Source organism: Bos indicus, chromosome 15 (assembly GCF_029378745.1).
Source record: "Bos indicus isolate NIAB-ARS_2022 breed Sahiwal x Tharparkar chromosome 15, NIAB-ARS_B.indTharparkar_mat_pri_1.0, whole genome shotgun sequence".
Classification (NCBI taxonomy): Eukaryota; Metazoa; Chordata; class Mammalia; order Artiodactyla; family Bovidae; genus Bos; species Bos indicus.
The window spans coordinates 48310931-48331234 of record NC_091774.1 but is presented as its reverse complement, the minus strand read 5'-3'; the positions used below and the strand labels follow the sequence as shown (position 1 = coordinate 48331234).

The 20304-nt window shown below is 38.4% G+C and overlaps 1 pseudogene; it reads left to right on the top strand.

Annotated features, from left to right (window-relative positions):
- The first annotated feature begins 9255 nt into the window (after positions 1–9255).
- On the top strand, positions 9256–11070 carry LOC139187319 (endogenous retrovirus group K member 25 Env polyprotein-like; annotated as a pseudogene).
- The last annotated feature ends 9234 nt before the right edge of the window (positions 11071–20304 follow it).

Sequence of the window (20304 nt, the reverse complement as noted above, 5' to 3'; positions counted from 1 at the left end):
AAATAAACAAATGGGACTTAGTTAAACTTAAAAAGTGTCTGCAAGGAAATGAAACATAAAACAAAGAGACAACCCTCAGAATGGGAGAAAATTTTTGCAAACAAAGTGACCGATAAGGGGTTAATATCCAAAATACACAAACAACTCATGCAGCTATATGTTCAAAAAACAAACAACTCAATAAAAAAAAAATAAAAAGAAAAAGGCAGAAGGTCTAAATATTTCTCCAGAGAAGATATACAGATAAAAGTACATTGGTAATTTAAAAATACTTATAAGCTTCTGACTCTCACTTTATATAGAACTTTCCATGTTTTCTATATACTTGATGCTTTCCGTACAAGCTGTTCTCTCAAAACTGAAAGGGAATTATTGAAATCTGCAACTGCTATTATTGAATCATCTCCTTCATCAAGGTCTTAGAGTTTTCAGAGGAAAGGTCATCACCTCCTTGCTTAAGTTTATTCCTAGCTATTTTATTATTTTTATGTGACTATAAATGGGATTTTTAAAAAATTTCTCTTTCTGATAGGTCATTATTAGTGTATAGAAAAGTAACCAATTTCAGGATATTAGTCTTGTATCCTGAAACTTTTCTGAATTCATTTATTAGTTCTAGTAGATTTCCTGGTGGAGACTTTAGAGTTTTTTTATATATTTAGTGTGGTAATCTGCAAGCAGTGTTAGTTGCTCAGTCATGTCTGACTCTTTGTGACCCTATGAACTGTAGCCTTCCAAACTCCTCTGTCCATGAAATTCTCCAGGCAAGGATACTGGAGTAGGTAGACATTCCCTTCTGCAGGGAATCTTCCCAACCCAGGGACTGAACCCATGTCTCCTGCATTGCAGGCAGATTCTTTACCATTGGGCCACCAGGGGAGCCCTGAGAATCCTATAAGTAATTGTAAATTTTTACATTTGTGAGGAAAGGTAAGCCTGATATCCCCCTACACTGCCATCTTAATGTTTCTTCCTTAAACCCTCTGTTTAGATTCATCTTTGTGTTTATTGATATTATTCTCATTGCTAGCATATAATTTGTCAATGATAATTAGTTGAACGATGTTGCCTAATGTTTTGAGAATTTTTCTCAAGACTAATATTGCTTTCATCTATTTCTATATATATTTTTAATGTATCTGACATGTGTGATCTGATGAGTATATACACCATATCTCTCCCCACAATTCTCAGGCATGTCACATCTTCAGACTTCTACCAATGTCCTTGGCTTACTTCCAGGCCAAGGTGAAATCTGAATTTGCATACTCAAGACTTCCCAGAAACTCTCAGTTGCTCTGAGGTCCTCACTTCTTTACCCCTACTTCTGCATTGCTCTGGGTATCACTGGGTCCATGAAGTTATCTGCACTTGATTAACTGAGTGGAAGAGGAGACAGGCCTCTGAAGGATGATCTCAAATACATGAAGTTCATCTCTATTCTTTGTATTTCAGATGTTTGTAAGTCACTATTTCTAGTTACACATCTGATAGAAGGTTTGCTCCCTCCATGTATTGTATCATATATATGATATATTGTCATATATTATATCATGATGATAGAAATAATTGCAAAGGAAAAGCAAATGATGGCAGTAGTTACACTGTAAACAACTTAGTTACAGCAGGTCTTTGTGATGAGAGAATATGTAAGGAAAGGGTTTATTGAAGTATGAGAGAGAGTCGTATCAAAATCAGGGCTACCATTCCATGTGAGAAGACCAGGTATGTATGCCCAAAGGCATAAGAGGTTTCAACCTATACACACTGAGGATAATTTGGGGGCATAGGAATGAAAAAGCAGGATAGATGGTGAGTCATACAAGTATCTTGGTAGAAAACGTCTCAGATCACCTTTTTGTTTAGTAAAATTAAATAATGAAAATCATTACACACATAAAGATGGAACTTGTCATGTGATATGAGTGAGTAAAGTGCTTAAAATTATCATGAAATGTTCTTTTCACCAGGTCATCAAACTCTTTCCCTTGTTTTTTCACTTGCTTTCATGTCCTTCAGTAACTTGGTTTTGGACTGCACTTGATTTATATCCTGTTAGTGTCATGTATGTCTACCTTCCTTACTCTCCCCCTTTTAACTTTCCCAATCATGCTGGGATCCATGAGCAAGAGAACCCACAGAAGCCAGGAGAAGTAGGAGCAGGCATTTCCTAACATGGCTTCAGTAATCCTGGTGAACTTACAGGAGGAAGTGACCTGCCCCATTTGCCTAGAGCTTCTGATAGAATGCTTGAGCCCTGACTGTGGGCAAAGCTTCTACCAAGCCTACATCACCACTGTTAGAAAGTGCAGCGCAAAATAGCCATGTAGGAGAAGGTCCTTGGGAAAATGGCAGAGGGCCAGAAGTACCCTGGCTTTGCGTGCTGCTGGTTGTAAAACATCTCCTGCCTTTAGCTATGCTCAGTGCCAAGATTTAATAATAAACATTAAAGATGTTGCTTGAGAAAATGGGTCATGGGACAAATACCTGGGTCATTTAGGATGCGCTGTCCTTGAAATATCTTTTACTGATTATGTCTTAACCCCGTACACGCTCTGCTGGCCATATACTCTAAGCTCTTTGTTCCTGCTTCTATAAAAAGGCTCGACTGCAGAAATAAATTTGTCAGTCCTTGCAAGAGACTGTCCGAGTGTCATTCTTTCAGATTTGTCATTTCCAAGTCCCGGGGAGAAAATCCCCACAAGTGGCGCCATGAACAGGGACTTGAAAGGAAGGCTGAACAAAGCAACGAGCACCTGCAGAAGGGGGCAAGCAGGATGGGACAACATAACAGTAAAATTCCTTTCATTTCTATAATGCATCATTTTTTTGAAACCAAAAGGTGTTAATGTTTCAAGAGATCAGTTGAATGACTGCTATCATATTTTACTGGAACAATTCATGGTTCCCAGCAGAGGGGACACTCAATCTAGACATATAGAAAAGGGTTAAAAGTAATGTTTTGCGAGCATATCAGTAAGGGTTACATGGTCACTCATAGGGGCTATCATAGAACAAATTGAAGGGCATAACGTTGATTTGGAAGTAAAGACTATTCAGTCTTTACATGAATATGAGCTTAAGGAACAAGATATGCAAGGTGCTTTGAAATATAAGAATGTTATGCTCAATCAGACACAATCCTTAGAAAAACAACTTAGAGACATATATATACAGGATGTGTCAAAACTGAAGCCACTTAGAACGGAGGTCATTTCATTCAACGGACAGCCCAAATCTGAGGTTTTCCCTTCTGCTCCGCCTGTAACAGCAGTTGCTAACTTTGCTCATACTAATCATTTCACTCCTTGGGAAATGCCTGCTTGTGCTTTCGCTTTCCCAATACAGTTTAATCAACCTGCCCAAGGCCAAAATACTTGGGCTAATCTAGATTTTGGCATGTTGTCTAACTTTAAGACAGCATGTACTCTGTATGGACCTACTTCTCCTTACTGTGTAGGATTTCTTAGAGGATGGGCTGACCATTGGATGCCATATGATTTTTTTCAAGTAGCAAAGATGATTTTAAATCCTCAAAAATTACTGCAGTGGCAAATGTAGGTTAGTGATGAGGCCCAACAACTGATAATTGACCAGCAATCTCGTGATAACCCCGCCAATTTAACTTATGATATACTTACTGGAACAGGGACCATGGCCGATGTAATTGCGCAATTAGCTAATATTACCCCTGAGATGTGGCATTTCATTAAAGAAACTGCCTGCAGGGCTTGGGCAAAGGTTGATAGCGCTAACTTTGATGGTTCATTTGTTAAGATTATTCAAGGACATGAGGAGGAATATTCTCAGTTTATAGGAAAATTAAAGGATACAATTGAAAAATCTATTAAGGATGTGACTTTACAAAATCTTATTTTAAAACAACTTGCTTTTGAAAACGCTAATGAGGAATGTCAATCCATGCTCAGACCAATTCGAGAAACTGGCTCTCTTATGGAATATTTGAAAGCATGTAAGGATATCGGATCTATGTCCCATAGAGCAAAATTGGCGGCATTAGAAACCTTTAATGTACAGAAAGCTGCTAATGCCAAATGTTTTAACTGTGGGAAGCCCGGCCATATGAAAAAACAATGCCACATGCCAACATAGGCCAGAAAAAATAATACTACTTTTAATAAGAAGAGACCCCCAGGAATCTGTCCAAGATGTAAAAAGGGGTTCCATTGGCTGAATGAATGTCATTCTAAATTTGATAAGGATGGAAACACCTTGACCCCCGGTGCACAACAAGAACAACAGGGAAACTAACAAAGGGGCCATCCTCTAGCCCCATTACAAAAGGAGGACCCAGCATTATGACGCTACAAGCAGCCACATCTAAGAGTGCTTGCATTGATATAACTAGTCCTTATGACATGGAACTAATAGAATTATACAACCCCCACAAAATTCCCACTGGATATTACGGCCCGATTCTATTCAGGACAGTGGGACTGATTTTGGGACGTAGTAGCTACACAATGAGAGGTTTAGTGGTATTGACCAGTGCTGTGGATGAAGATTATGAAGGGGAAATACATATTATGGTAAATGTTGTGAAAATTGGAAATATATACTTACAAAAAGGGGAACATTTTGCACAATTATTACTTTAGCCATATGTCAAACCAATGAAGGCATCTGATATAGTTTGGCAGGGAGGCTTTAGCAGTACCAACCTTACTGCTGCACTATCCACCTTATTAAAGGAACATCAGAAACCCATGCTCACTTTACACATATGGGAAAAAAAAATTTCACAGGCATGCTAGATACCGGAGCTAACATTTCAATCATTAGAGCTGCAGAATGGCCCCTTGATTGGGATAAGGTTATGGCTCCTTCTAGACTACTAGGAGTAAATAAAACTGATGGCACACAAACTTTTGTCAGTGCATCCTATTTACAAGTGTATGGCCCTGATCAAATTGTAGCTTATATTAAACCATATATTACTAATATCCCTATCAATTTATGGGGATGGGATTTTCTTGAACAAACGAAAGCCACAATTTCTTTGAATGAACCTTTTTAATGGGGGCCATTGAGTTAACACCGCTGCCTCTCAATTGGGAATCTGATACCCCAATATGGACACCTCAGTGGCCCCTAACTAAAGAAAAATTGGCAGCTCTTACGCAGTTAGTAAATGAACAATTACAAAAAGCTTATATAGAACCTTCATTTTCCCCATAGAACTCCCCTGTTTTTGTAATAAAAGAGAAATCAGGAAAATGGCAAATTTTGATAGATTTAAGAAATATTAATAATACCATGTTACCTATGGGGCCCTTACAACCCGGATTGCCCTCCCCTTTTATGGTACCAAAAGGATGGTCTATAGTTATTATTGACTTACAAGACTGCTTTTTTACTATACCTCTGCACCCTAAAGATAGAAAATGTTTTGCCTTTTCAGTTCCTTCTATAAATCACATGGCTCCTGTTAAAAGATTTCAATGGAAGATGCTACCTCAGGGAATGATGAACTCTCCTATCATTTGCCAATATCTCATATCTGTTTTATTACAACCTATTAGAGATAAGTTTCCTACTGCATTTATAATTCATTACGTGGATGATATACTTCTCTCTATGGAATCTGAACTCTGCAACAGTTATATAATGAAGTTACTACTGCTCTTCAAAATCAGGGCCTGCTTGTAGCACCAGATAAAATTCAATTGAAAGCACCCTTTAATTATTTAGGACATATTATGGAAGAATCTAAAATCAAACCTCAAAAAACTCAAATTTCTATGCAGTCTCTATGCACGCTGAATGATTTTCAAAAATTGCTAGGAGATATTAATTGGCTACAGCCATCTGTTGGCATCCCCACCTATGTCTTACAAAATCTATTTAAAATTTTAGAGGGATCCCTTAACCCTAATAGCCCTAGGCAACTAACAAAAGAGGCCAGAGAAGAGCTAGCCTTAATGGAGAAACACATTCAACAATCTTTTTCAACTCGGCTAGATCATGATCAACTGGTTTCTTTATATATATTCCCCACTGAACATTCGCCCACAGCAATTATAGCTCAGCATAGCCCAATAGAATGGGTATATTTACACACTAAACAGTCTAAAAAAAATTATATCATATATTGAGAAAATAGGGCAATTAATTATGTCAGGAAGAAGCCATATACAAACTTTGACTGGATTTGATCCATATGCAATACACGTCCCCTTGACAAAAAAGGAATTGCAAATTGCCTTACAATATAAGCTGACCATGCAAATGGCATTAAATGATTTTCAAAATGTTATCTCATTTCATTTGCCGAAAGGAAAATTATGGGACTTTCTACAATGTACTAAATTCATTATAACTAATATCACTGCATCCCAGCCTATTTCCAATGCACCCACCTATTTCATTGATGGCAACAAGAAAGGCATAACAGGGATTGTCGGCCCTGATATCAAAGAGAAATTACCCACTACCTATTCTTCAGTACAAAGAGTTGAATTGTATGCTTTATATGCTCTTTTGTTGCTTCAACCATTATCCTTCAACATATATACTGATTCCAAATACCTTGCTTCCCTTTTTCCCGATTTTGTTACCACCTTTTTATACAACCTAGATGAAGAATTATATACTCTCTTTTCACAGACTCAAGCTTTAATTCTCTCACATACGGAACCTTTCTTTATTGCTTATATACGTGCTCATTAGGGTTTACCTGGCCCTCCAGTTGCAGGAAATGATGCTGTTGACAGTCTCATAGCTCCCATTTTTACATCTGCCAGTGACAAACATGCTAATCTTCATACCAATGCTAACAGATTGCACCCTAAATATCATATTCCTCTCACTGAAGCACGGCATATTATTAAAACCTGTGATGTCTGCGCCCCTCTGCATTTACGGACTATGATTTCAGGAGTTAATCCCTGGGGGCAACAGCCTAATTCCCTTTGGCAATCTGACTTCACTCACTGCTCCTTAGGAAAGTTTTCTTTGCTTTTTGTCTCAGTTGATACATTTTCAGGCTTTATTTGGGCAGTACCTATCTCTTCAGAGTCCAGCAAACACGCCATTTCTGCACTCTTACTCACCTTCCCCGTTATGGGGATTCCTTCAGTCTTGAAAACAGACAATGGACCTGCATTCACCTCGCATTCATTTCATTCATTTTTTTAAATTTTTATTTTATTTTTACACTTTACATAACTGTATTAGTTTTGCGAAGTATCAAAATGAATCCACCACAGGTATACATGTGTTCCCCATCCTGAACCCTCCTCCCTCCTCCCTCCCTATACCATCCCTCTGGGTCATCCCAGTACACTAGCCCCAAGCATCCAGTATCGTGCATTGAACCTGGACTGGCATCTCGTTTCATACATGTTATTTTACATGTTTCAATGCCATTCTCCCAAATCTTCCAACCCTCTCCCTCTCCCACAGAGTCCATAAGACTGTTCTACACATCAGTGTCTCTTTTGCTGTCTCGTACACAAGGTTATTGTTACCATCTTTCTAAATTCCATATATGTGCATTAGTATACTGTATTGGTGTTTTTCCTTCTGGCTTACTTCACTCTGTATAATAGGTTCCAGTTTCATCCATCTCATTAGAACTGATTCAAATGTATTCTTTTTAATGGCTGAGTAATACTCCATTGTGTATATGTACCATAGCTTTCTTATCCATTCATCTGCTGATGGACATCTAGGTTGCTTCCATGTCCTGGCTATTATCATCACAGTGCTGTGATGAACATTGGGGTACACATGTCTCTTTCCCTTCTGGTTTCCTCAGTGTGTATGCCCAGCAGTGGGATTGCTGGCCTACCTGACTTCAAGCTCTACTACAAAGCCACAGTTATCAAGACAGTATGGTACTGGCACAAAGACAGAAATATAGATCAATGGAACAAAATAGAAAGCCCAGAGATAAATCCACGCACATATGGACACCTTATCTTTCACAAAGGAGGCAAGAATATACAATGGATTAAAGACAATCTCTTTAACAAGTGGTGCTGGGAAATCTGGTCAACAAAAGAATGAAACTAGAACACTTTCTAATACCATACACAAAAATAAACTCAAAATGGATTAAAGATCTCAACATAAGACCAGAAACTATAAAACTCCTAGAGGAAAACATAGGCAAAACACTCTCCGACATACATCACAGCAGGATCCTCTATGACGCACCTCCCAGAATTTTAGAAATAAAAGCAAAAATAAAGAAATGGGACCTAATTAACCTTAAAAGCTTCTGCACAACAAAGGAAACTATAAGCAAGATGAAAAGACAGCCTTCAGAATGGGAGAAAATAATAGCAAATGAAGCAACTGACAAACAACTAATCTCAAAAATATACAAGCAACTCCTATAGCTCAACTCCAGAAAAATAAATGACCCAATCAAAAAATGGGCCAAAGAACTAAATAGACATTTCTCCAAAGAAGACATACAGATGGCTAACAAACACATGAAAAGATGCTCAACATCATTCATTATCAGAGAAATGCAAGTCAAAACCACTATGAGGTACCATTTCACACCAGTCAGAATGGCTGTGATCCAAAAGTCTACAAATAATAAATGCTGGAGAGGGTGTGGAGAAAAGGGAACCCTCTTACACTGTTGGTGGGAATGCAAACTAGTACAGCCACTATGGAGAACAGTGTGGAGATTCCTTAAAAAACTAGAAATAGAACTGCCTTATGATCCATTTCCTTCATTTTTATCAGAATGGGACATAACGCACATTACAGGAATACCCTATAATCCTCAGGGTCAAGCCATTATTGAAAGAGCCCACCGCACCCTAAAAACTCATTTATTAAAACAGAAAGGGGAAATTTGGAATAGGAGATACAATTCTTATTCTATGAACCCTCAATTATTATTATATTTAACTCTTTATTCCCTAAATTTTTTAAACCTAACAAAAAATAATTCTGACACTCATGCAGATAGACATTTTGCAGAAGACAAAAACAGCAAATTAGAAATCAATACACCAATATGATATAAGCAATTTTATCAGTGGCTGCCAGGAATCTTACGACTCCTAGGCAAGGCTTATGGTCTTGTCATTGCAGATGGAGAGGAAATCTGGGTTCCCCTTCGCCATGACCGTTACCAAGAAGGACCCCAAGACCGGACTCCCTCGGCAAGTAACAAAGCTGATGTAAAGCGTCTCATCAATGACCTTGGAGGAACCAGTGAGGAAATGCCATCATCTGAATCCTTACCCGACATGGGCTCAAGTGAAAAACATGACTCATCAGGCTGAGCAAACACTGAAGAACACTGGAACTCCTATGACTCCAGATAAGCTGTTTCCGGCAATGTTAGCTGTTCTTTCCTGTTCCTCTCGGGTAAGTGCAGAATATGTTTATTGGGCATATATACCTAATCCACCTTTGTTATCCATAGTGGATTGGGTTGACAAGGTCCCTGTGGTATTCACCAATGATAGTCTGCACTTCCCTACCCCATGGTCAATGCAGAGGCCAATTCATGAAGAAGATGAAGGTAAAAAGATAATTGTTTCAATTGGATTCAAGACACTACCTATATGCTTTGGAGCTCACTCTTTGTCCATGACTATATTCCCACAATGGTGGGCTTACTCTGTACACAATGTTTCTGCCTACAGTATAGGAATGTTTGCAACTGCATCCTTCCTCTTAAATGGTTCTGAAAGACATTATCCTGGATAAATAGCTAACTATATTGACTCACTTTTCTAGCCTGCAGAACTAATATGTGATTCTGTATCTTGGAGAAAGAAACGATCAAATCAACCACTATATTGGTCTGACTGTCAGGGACAGTTCAGGAAAGTTTCTATCAAACAACAAAATCAATCCATATTCAAATGCATGGATTGGGGGCCCCATGGATTATTTGTGAATTGCTCTGAGGAGCAAGAAAAAAATCATAGCTGTTCGTGGTATCATAGACTCAACACGTGGGGATTCCAGAAGACCAATATTGGCTTTTTGGACTGACAAGGATGTATTGTTAAACTGGTATTATGGAGGGTTGTCTCCACCTCGGCCCAGAATTATAGTCCCTCTTATAGGACTTGAACAGTGGCATATTTGGAAGATTCCTGCTGCACTGGAACACTTTGCCAATTTACATGGGACTGCAAAGGCTTTAAAACCCCAAAACTATACGTTTTTGTATAATAGTACAGGTTATATCCAATCCTGTGTGTACCTCCTGTATATGTTTATTGTAGGTAACTTTGATATAGATCTTTCTGCTAAAATTGTTAACTGTACAGCTTGTGCTTTATATACATGTTTAAACCATACTATTTCTTACCACAACGCCAACGTCACTATAGTCAAGTAGAGGTCTAAACTGTGGCTTCCTGTCAATTTAACAGAACCATGGACCGACTCTGTATTCCTTTCAGTTCTGCTCAGAAATGGTCTGAAAAGGTCGAAGTGCATAATAGGATGGATCATTGCTGGCATTCTTAGTCTAATACCCATTGTTACAATAGGAACTCTGTCTGCTATGGCATTACACAATTCTATACAAAATCATGATTTTATCACTGCATGGCACAAAGACTCTCATGATCTTTGGACTCGACAAGCCCAGATAGATCAGCAATTACAAACACGAATTAATGAGTTACAAACTGTGGTTATCCACTTAGGAGATCAAGTGCAGCAACTGACTTTCCAAACACATATATGTTGTCACTGGAATTTTATGTCTTTTTGTCTGACTAACATGCCTTATAATAGCACTGAGTTTCCTTGGGATAAAGTTAAAGCACATTTACAGGATCTCACAGACAACTCAAGTTTAGACATCAATCTGTTGAAACAACAAATTGCTAATTTTCAAGTTGAGGTACCTAAAGAATTGTACAGCACTCAATTTTATGATACTTTAACTAAAACCCTATCGTCCCTAGACCCTAGAACTTGGTTTTCAGGAAGAAACATTTTTATATATGTGTTAATCACCCTACTTTTTCTGTCATTGATTATAGGATACAGATGTCTCTACTAAAGACTCCATGCCTCTCACAACGGAGCCCAACTAGCAGCTGCCGTGCTTAAACTAAAAACAAAAGGAGGACGTGTTAGGAAGCACAGCACAAAATAGCCATATAGGAGAAGGTCCTTGAGAAAATGGTGGAGGGCCAGAAGTCCCCCGGCTTTGCGTGCTGCTGGCTGAAAAACACCTCCTGCCTTTAGCTATGCTCAGCGCCAAGATTTAATAATAAACATTAAAGATGTTGCTTGAGAAAATGGGTCATGGGACAAATACCTGGGTCATTTAGGATGCGCTGTCCTTGAAATATCTTTTACTGATTATGTCTTAACCCTGTACACGCTCTGCTAGCCATATACTCTAAGCTCTTTGTTCCTGCTTCTATAAAAAGGCTCGACTGCAGAAATAAATTTGTCAGTCCTTGCAAGAGACTCTCTGAGTGTCATTCTTTCAGGTCCGTCGTTTCCAAGTCCCGGGGAGAAAATCCCCACAACTAAAAATGACAAGGAGTCAAATATTGGCCAAGAGGGAGAGAGTAACTCTTTTGTGTGCAGATTCAGTTATGAGCCTTGGAACCTGCGGCCTAATAGGCATGAGGCCAGCATAGTGCAGAAGTTCAGGGAGGTCAAGGGGAGCCTGGAGGAGCAAGACAGAAATCTCTGCACCATGGAGAAAACCCCTGCTCTTCTGTGAGGAAGATGGGAAGCTCATTTGCTGGCTTTGCGAGTGGTCCCAGGAGTACCGTGGTCACCACATGTTCCTCATGGAGGACGTTGCCCAACAGTACCAGAAAAGAGACCAGAATGGAGGAAAGAAAGGCCAGAAAATGATACTTAAGGGGAAATCTCTACTTGGCATTGGACTTTAACTACCTGGTCACCATGAACCTAAGACCTGTGATTCTTCCTTTCCTATGTTGTTGTTGTTCAGTCACAAAGCCATGTCCCACTCTTTGCAACCCCAAGAACCACAAGCATGCCAAGCTCATCTGTCCTCCATCGTCTCTCAGAGTTTGACTGTTTATGGAATTCTCATGGAGTGGTTTGCCTTTCCCTCCTCTAGTGGACCATTTTTGTCAGAACTCTTCACTATGACCCATCCATCTAGGGGGGCCCTGCACTGCATGGCTCATAGATTCATTGAGTTATGCACCCCTTTCACCATGACAAGGCTATGATCCCTGAAGGGGATATGCTTCACCATGAATTTCTCTCTTCTTTTTCTTTCATTCTAATATCTGAAAAACATTTCTGTGCACTCACCCACTTACAGAGTAATAGCCCTACATACAGACTCTTAGTCAGAAGTAGACATTCATGCATCTTGTATTAATAGGTGGAGAACTGTGCCCAGGAGAAGTTCTCATTACCCCATTGAACAGGAGGGTAACTAGGACACTGGGAAGATTGAGGTATACTTTTCCCCCACTCTAGAATCAGGTTTCTTCTAGAACAAAAAGAACCAGTCTTCTTTCTGGTGAGAGAAGATGGTGATTTCTATCTCTTGAGTTGTAAAGAATATATTCTCCACCTCAGTATTTTTCAAAATCAGATTCCAATTACTGTTCTCAGTTTATGTAAAGTTTATTTATCTATTTATTTTTTGGAAATCAGCTTGATTCCTCCAGCATTTATCGTCTACAGTCTTGCTTAGAAGACCCTTTCTTGACTCTGATCTGATTCTTTTCTCACAGAAAATGCTCCAATCATATTTGAAGAGGTTGAAGAGGGAGAAGCAGAAAGCTGCGAAGATGGGATCTTATTTCAAAAAAGAGATATCTACCTGGAAGGCAGGAGGAGACACTTACTGAGGAAATTAGATAGATATCTTGGCAGGACCTTGGGTTGATCACAAGGAGCTGCCTTCTTCTTTGTTCCCTGACAGTTAAGTCTTTTGACTAGGCCTTTTCTTCATCCTTTCCTGATAAGAATGGTGGCTGAAAAGTGAACATGTCACAAATGGCCACAGATATTTGGAGGGAGATATTCTTATAGAGGGACTCTCTGGTGAGGATGACAAGCAAATTTCATATTCCATTCTTGTCGTGTGTTTTAACCTTTGACTCTCAGAAGACATCTGGCAATGGCTCATGGCTTTATCCTCGGGGTTCAACTTTTTGGCAGAGGGTGGTGGAAGGGGATCAGGAGTAATACAGAGAGGCATGAACATCCTGGACAGATGTGTGAAGCCTGCCCACACCCAGGGGTCTCATTTGGCTCTGAGTTGTCCTCAACAATTTGGGGCAGATTTTGGGGCCATATTTTTGAAGTCAAATAGAAAAAATGGACAAAGTCAGTTTCACCATGAATTGCTCTCCTCCTCTTTCTCTCTCATTTCTGAAGAATCAAGTATAACATGAGACAAAATGTCCAGGCAGAGTTTAAAAAACAGAGTGATCCTGGACAGTGAGGAGCTAAAGGGACTGCAAAAGTTGAGAAATGAAGAGAAAGTTGGTCTACAGAACATGGCAAATTCTGAGAATGGGATGGTCCAGTAGAGTCAATTGGTGACATCTCATCTCAGATCTGGAGCATCATTTGCAGGGATCAGCAATGGAGATGCTGCAGGTAAGACTTGGAAAGAAGTCTGAGGATCCAAGGTATGAAAAAAAAATGAAGACTAAGTTTCCATCTTTTCTGTGTTGCTATACTCTTTGTGGTATTGTCAATAAGGTTGTTTTGGGCCTCCAGTACCCCTTCTTTGCATCTATTTCAGAGGTTTTAAGAATAAGTGAATGCATGAATTGAATGCAAGAATGAGGGAAATTTTCATTTTTTTAACGTATCAATTTCCCTGTAAATATGTTTGGCGGTTTTCTAAAGGCCCCTGTTATCTGTGATCTAGTGTTAAGTATTTATTGGATGCTTCTTCATGATGCAGCTTAGTCATAGACAAACAAACACACCTCAGACTCCAAGAGGCTTTTTTTCTCCACTCAGTGTGTTGAGATTTTCTCCCTCTTTCTCTATTTCTGAAGAAAGCTTTTGAAGGGTTGCTATTTATTTTCTAAATATTCATTGGAATTAACCATTGAAGAATCTCACTCTGGATATTTTTTATTGAAAGAGTTTAAAATATCTTGCTTGTGTTAGGATCATTTAGATTTTTTTTTACAGTCTTTGAGTCAGTTATTGTATGTCTTGTAGAAAGTTGTCTATTCTAAGTTGCCTGATTTGTAAGCATACAGTTGGTTACAACAATCCTCTATTATCCCTTTAATTTTTATAATAATCACAATATCTTTTATTCCTGATTTTGGTGATTTGCTTTTTCACTTTTTTTTCTCTTTAGCTATGCTTTGTTAATTTATTGATCTTTAACATTGTTTCAGTTATTTTGTTTTTAAGCTTTCTTTTTTTGTTTATTTTTAAACTTTCTTATTCATTTATTTCTGCTGTTACATTTATTTTTTTCTTTGTGTGTGTTTGTGTGTGTGTTGGGATGTGTTGGGGTGCGTTGTGGTGTGGGTGGGTGGGTGTGCTGGTTTAATTTACTCTTCCTTTCTGTTTATTGAACTGGAAACTTATCACTGATTTGGGACCATCTCTTCTGATATAGGGTTTAATGACATAAGTATATTTAACATTTCACACATTTGATTGTTTAGTTTTAATTTTCATTCAGCTCAACATACACTCAAATTTCCTTCACACTTTTCTTTTTCTTCAAATTTTGTTTGTTTGTTAAAACTTGGACATTTTAAAATGTGTTGTTAATGAGAGAATACTTGGTGATTTCTGAGTTTAACATCTGTTGTGGATTTCAATTTTAATTCTGACATAATTAGAGAACAACTTGTGCATGGGTGCTTGCTCATTCGGGACTCTTTGCGATCCTAAAGATTATAGTCCACCAGGCTCTTCTGTCCGTGGGATTTCCCAGGCAAGCACACTGGAGTGGGTAGCCGTTTCCTTCTCCAGGGGATCTTCCTGACCCAGAGAGTGAACCTGAGTCTGCTGCATCTCCTGCATTGCAGACGAATTCTTTACCACTGAGCCACTGAGGAAGCCCATTAGAGAACATATATTTTTATTATTTCAAGCTTATAAGTTTATTGACACTTGTTTGTGGCCTAAGGTACTGTATATCCAGAGAAAAAATTATTATGAATTTGAAAATATTGTATGTTTCTCATTCATTGAGTAAAATTATCTTTATATGTCGATTGGGTCAATTTGGTTGATAGTATTGTACATGTCTTCAATATATTTGATAAGCTGTTATCTTATTGACAGTTATTGAAAAATATGCAACTATTATTATTGAATTGTGTATTTCTCCTTTTATTTTTGCTTCAAGTATTTTGAAGCTCTGCTGTTCTGTGCATCTGTATTTATAACTGTTGTATATTTTTGATGTAGTGAACATTTTATAATTATAAAATTTCCCTCTCATCTTCCCTAATATTAATCTTGAAGTATTTTATCTAATATTAACATAAATCTTTGACCTATTTTTTAAATTTCTGCTTGCATTTCATGCAAGCATGGTATATATTTTTCTATCTTTTTTAACTTTGCCCTTTTTGTGCCTTGACTATGTCTCTTGTAAATGGCAAGAAATGAATTTTGCTTTTTATCCATTTCAACAAATCTCTGATTTCAACTGAGGCATTAATACATGACATTTAATGCAATTGTTGATGTGATTGTGTTTAAATTTACTGTTTTGCTGTTTGCTTCCTATGTGGCTATTGTAATTTTCATTCTTTTTCTCCTTAACTAGCTTATTTTGTATTAAATGAATATAAACTAGTATAACATTTTGTTTCCCTGTGTTCAAGGTGGTATTTTTTCAGTTTTTTTTTTTTTCCCTACTGGTTGGTCTAGTGATTAAAATGTGTTTCCTATATTATCTAGATCTACCTCAGACTAATATTAACTTAGTTTCAAAAAAAATAGAAACTTTCTTCAGCATCCCTTCATTTCCTTTCTGCAACAATGTAGTGATGCTTTTAATATGGGCATCTGATTCTGTGCAGGCAAATGCCTGCAGGAATCTGAACATTTTGCAACATCTGGGAAGAGAAGCTCTCTTCATCTGGAGTTTATATCAGGATGTTTGTGTTTCCTGTATAAACTGAGAAAAAGAATCAATATAGGTCAAATAGTAGAATTAGAGAAACACAGATCAGATTCTGAAGACAGTGTTTGAGTATCAAAATTAAACTTTGATTAAAATGGTGACTGCTTCCCCGTTCCAATCCTGCATTCTTTCTCTACTTATTCTAGTCTAATTTGATTTTTGTCATATACACAAAAGAGACCTATTGTGGAGAGGTTTTTTTGTTTTTGTTTTTTCTTTAATTCAGATATTGTCATAGATTTTGGTGACATGGGGAAAGTAAATCTGCAGTAAAGGAGACTAAATACAGTGGTACATACTGGTTAAAATAAATAAAACATTAAATGTAGTGATTAAGAAGATTACATGTCTAAAAAATGTTAAGCATCTGGACTCAGTTCAGTTCAGTTGAGTAGCTCAGTCATGTCCGACTCTTTGTAACTCCATGAATCACAGCACGCCAAGCTTCCCTGTCCATCACAAACTCCTGGAGTTCACTCAGACTCACGTCCATCGAGGCAGTGATGCCATCCAGCCACCTCATCCTCTGTCCTCCCCTTCTCCTTCTGCCCCCAATCCCTTCCAGCATCAGAGTATTTTCCAGTGAGTCAACTCTTCGCATGAGGTAGCCAAAGTACTGGAGTTTCAGCTTCAGCATCATTCTGTCTAAAGAAATCCCAGGGCGGATCTCCTTCAGAATGGACTGGTTGGATCTCCTTGCAGTCCAAGGGACTAAACAGACTCAATAGAGACTAAACTGCAAGTAAATGTCCCAGGTTTTAGAAAGTGAGTGTATACTGGTTTGGTTCAGTTCAGTCGGGTCTGACACTTTGCAACCCCATGAACCGCAGCATGCAAGGCCTCCCTGTCCATCACCAACTCCCGGAGTCTACCCAAACTCATGTCCATTGAGTCGGTGATGCCATCCAACCATCTCATCCTCTGTCATCCCCCTCTCCTCCCACCTTCAATCTTTCCCAACATCAGGGTCTTTTCAAATGAATCAGCTCTTCGCATCAGGTGGCCAAAGTATTGGAGTTTCAGCTTCAACATTAGTCTTTCCAATGAACACCCAGGACTGATTTCTTTTAAGATGGACTGGTTGGATCTCCTTGCAGTCCAAGGGACTCTCAAAAATCTTCTCCACCACCACAGTTTAAAAGCATTAATTCTTTTGTGCTCAGCTTTCTTTATAGTCCAACTCTCACATTCATACATGACCACTGGAAAAACCATAGCCTTGACTAGACGGACCTTTGTGTATATTGGTAACTTTATGGAAATGGGTTACAAGAAAGGAGACAACTGGTTGGTGAATAACAAGTTGCATATTAGATATTCTAAGTTACTCTTTCCTGTGGCTTATTTACTACTAAATATATTATTATATATTTAAGAGACAAAGGTGAGTAGAAATAAAAGAGTTGGAAATCAATTGCACGTGAGTATGCTGAATTTAATGGAGTGGAAGAGATTATCAGCTGTATACAAAATGAGAAGAGAGACACCTGTAAAACACCTACATGGATATATTTGTTTGCTTGTACCCTCAATGAAAACCATATGAATAGCTTGAGGAATATTAGAATTATATTAGGATCATGTATTCATCTTTGATTCTCAAAAGCCTGGTTTAATGCTCAGCACAAAATTTGTATATCACTTCAATTTTGTTTAATAAATGATAGAATCATGAATTATTCAAATCATCTCTTAGGTCACCAGAATTATAGGCTTGTTTTTCCCATAAGTATGTCTCATTTCCATATACTAGAAGCCTTGTGCTTCCACAGAGGTTGGAGATTTTTTACCTTTTTAGAAATCTGACAATATCACATTCTGGTATGATTGGGCTCATTCTTGTCTTTACTTTCTGGCTCTCACATTGAAACCATCTCTATTTCCACAATCAAGGGCTGATGGGGATGTAAATAAGCTTTTTAAGTGGGGGCACCTATCATTTTTTGACTCATATTCTCTTTTTTCTCAGTTGGATGTGAATGGCATCATGAAAAGCTACATATGGGAAGCCAGAGATGGTCCTTTTATACTGGTAAAATAATTTAAAGCTAATAGAGTTATCTGGTGGGCAATTAAGATAAAACAATGCTCAAGGCAGAAAAACAGAGTATATATTTAGCTTAGATTTCTGTTCACAAATCATGGCTAGATTGTTCTGTAAACTTTGAAAGGACCACATTCTATGGTAGAGAATTTTGGTCATAGGAAGTTGAAGAGTTTGTGTCAGAACCAGTATTAGGAATAAGATATTGCAGTATCAAAAGCCTGTGACTTCATAAATTTAACTCACACTGTGTGTAACTATGTAACTCAGGTTCCCATATTTAGTATGTGCTAGACATTACTTTGCCAACAAAGGTCTGTCTAGTCAAGGTTATGGTTTTTCCTGTGGTCATGTATGGATGTGAGAGTTGGACTGTGAAGAAGGCTGAGCGCTGAAGAATTGATGCTTTTGAACTGTGGTGTTGGAGAAGACTCTTGAGAGTCCCTTGGACTACAAGGAGATCCAATCAGTCCATTCTGAAGGAGATCAGCCCTGGATGTTCTTTGGAAGGAATGATGCTAAAGCTGAAACTCCAGTACTCTGGCCACCTCATGCGAAGAGTTGACTCATTGGAAAAGAGTCTGATGTTGGGAGGGATTGGGGGCAGGAGGAGAAGGGATGACAGAGGATGAGATGGCTGGATGGCATCACTTACTCGGTGAGCGTGAGTCTGAGTGAACTACAGGAGTTTGTGATGGACAGGGAGGCCTGGTGTGCTGCGATTCATGGGGTCCCAAAGAGTCGGACATGACTGAATGACTCAACTGAACTGAACTGAACTGGTTTATCATGTGAAAGTTGAGTCTTTACCTGTGAAGCACCTAGAATTAGAGACAACTCCTTTATATTTAACTTTCTGCTCTGGGAATAAAAGAGATACAGTTTTTTATTATCTTTCTGTTTAGATTCCCAAAAACAGACTTGAATCTTAAGGAATATTTTGTCCTTGCTGCAAAGAGTTGATTCATCTTAGCCACATAATTTAGGCACCAGAATGGAAAAGTACCATTTGGTGTGAATTTGCACACCAAATGTGTCAGCATCAGACTCTTTACAAACACATGAGATGCAGTCCCCTATTCATTTAGTGTTCATAATGTCTTCTTTTCCAGTGGTTTCTAATTATTCCCAGAGATCATGAAATATCATGCTGTTCTGAGAACCTCCCTATAAGGGAGCAGCCTTTGAAGACTTGGAGACTCTAGACTTTGTTCTCATATCAGATATGTCACAAACACCCAGGAGCCTGATCCAGCTACATCACATTCTGACATCTTCCTGGGAACACATATCTATGCAGTGATTCCACAAATTAAGTTTTTTAGGTACCAAAGTTTTATTAAATTTATCATTTCATATAATTTCATATTATCTCAAGGAGGAAGAGAGGGAGAGGTTAATGATTTCATTTTGAAAAGAAAACTGTCTTTCTGACAGGTAAAGATTATCTCAAATCACCCAAAGGTAACTGGGACACGAGCACATTTCTCTGCCTCCAAGGTCAGGCATCCACTCTTCCCTTTCCAAGGGTTTCCAAGAAGACAGTTCAAGTGCATAAATGGAGTAGAAGTAAAACTCAACAGTGTGGGGATCAATTTTTGTTTTCTCCAGGGGTGAGACCTTGACTCTGAAGTAGCCAGAAACTTTCCCAAAGGAACAGAAGAGAGTATTTTGAACTCCTGATTTGACAGACATACTATGAGTGTTTAATGGTGAGGCATGCTGCCCCGGAGGGTGTCTGTGGGATTCATGTGATGGAGAAAACCTTAGGAGAAGACTCCATTTCTAAGTGTGGGTAGGGAGAGGGAAGCCCGACACTATGTGCTGATGATGTGATCGTTTTTATGGGGAGTGACCAGGAACTTGGTTCATCCTTTCTTTCACCAGTTCACTACTTCACCATAATCTGGAAAAAAATAGATTATAGTGCTGATTCCTTTGCTTATATTTAATATTGTGAATTTTTAAAAAATCATTTCAGAGCTAACAGATGTGTAATGCTACTGGGATAAGGAGACATCACAGTATTATCAAGCCACCTTGTTCTCAGCATCTTTCAGAATTTTTCATTTTCTAGTTGGTCTCATGTTTTGAGACCCATGTTTTCCCTCCCAACACAACAAACATTGTCTTTGCACTGAAGTTATTCTATAGAGCCCATTCAAAATGT